Genomic DNA, 923 nt, shown 5'->3' with positions numbered 1-923 from the left:
TATTATGAATTTATTGTAATAATGTTGCGACTTTGTCATAATATTATGACTTTATTGATTTTTTTTAAATACAATTTTCTAATTTCCTTCTAAATCGTCTGATAACGAGCGCATCTATAATTATGTTTACGGCAGAATGATTTGACATTTAAACATGGTTTCTCATGACTTTCAGCTCCTGCAGAGACTCCAGCGTTTGTGGAGGAAAGTTAACGTCCGAGTTTCACGGCCAGGAAACAGAAATCTGATGAAGGAATGGAGCAAAATAGAAGCTTTATTTCCAGAAAAGCTGCTGAAAACTTACTGGAAAACTTCTACCAACAAAATTGAGTTTTTGTTATTGATTAAATCCTAATTTTCCTCGTTAACAAAAGAAGATTAAACCAAATAACACATAATTTATAAACTCCATAAAATCCTAAAGTCTGATTTCCTGTATTTTTAGTTGAGCGAATGATGGAAAGTAGAACCCTCTCACATCAACGCTGATGGAAAACGTTTCTGCCGGGGTATTAAATGTCGGCATCCCGTCACGTTTTATCCCTGCAGGATGCGAACATCCCAGCTGCTCAGACGGAGACGTGCAGATGGACAGAAAGACGATCTGGATGTTTGGACGATGTTTCCTCTGAGGGAGGGAAGCTAACAGCATCTCAGCCACAGCAGCAACAGAGAAAGCTCTGACTCAGCTCCACGGTGAGGAAGTAAAGGTTGCTGCAGAGCAGACGCCACTCTGGGACTCAAACCAGCAACCCTGAGGGCACAAACGTCCCTGCACCCCCTCGATCTCTGCAGACAGACTCACATCCATACTCGTGCTTGAATAAAGATTTAAAGGTTGAATAGTATTAACACCCGGGAGCCAATGAAAACGCAGCGTCTGTGGAGGTCAGAGGGCGCCGCAATTATCAGCTTTTAAATGT

At 41.4% G+C, this 923-nt stretch overlaps 1 pseudogene; it reads right to left on the bottom strand.

Annotated features, from left to right (window-relative positions):
- Nucleotides 1-811, bottom strand: part of LOC107104076 — a 95125-nt pseudogene extending 94314 nt beyond the window's left edge.
- Nucleotides 812-923: the final 112 nt, after the last annotated feature.

Source organism: Cyprinodon variegatus, unplaced genomic scaffold, assembly GCF_000732505.1.
Source record: "Cyprinodon variegatus isolate N-32 unplaced genomic scaffold, C_variegatus-1.0 Scaffold1607, whole genome shotgun sequence".
Classification (NCBI taxonomy): Eukaryota; Metazoa; Chordata; class Actinopteri; order Cyprinodontiformes; family Cyprinodontidae; genus Cyprinodon; species Cyprinodon variegatus.
Note: the sequence above shows the minus strand (reverse complement) of the source record. Positions and strands in the feature narration are given on the sequence as shown.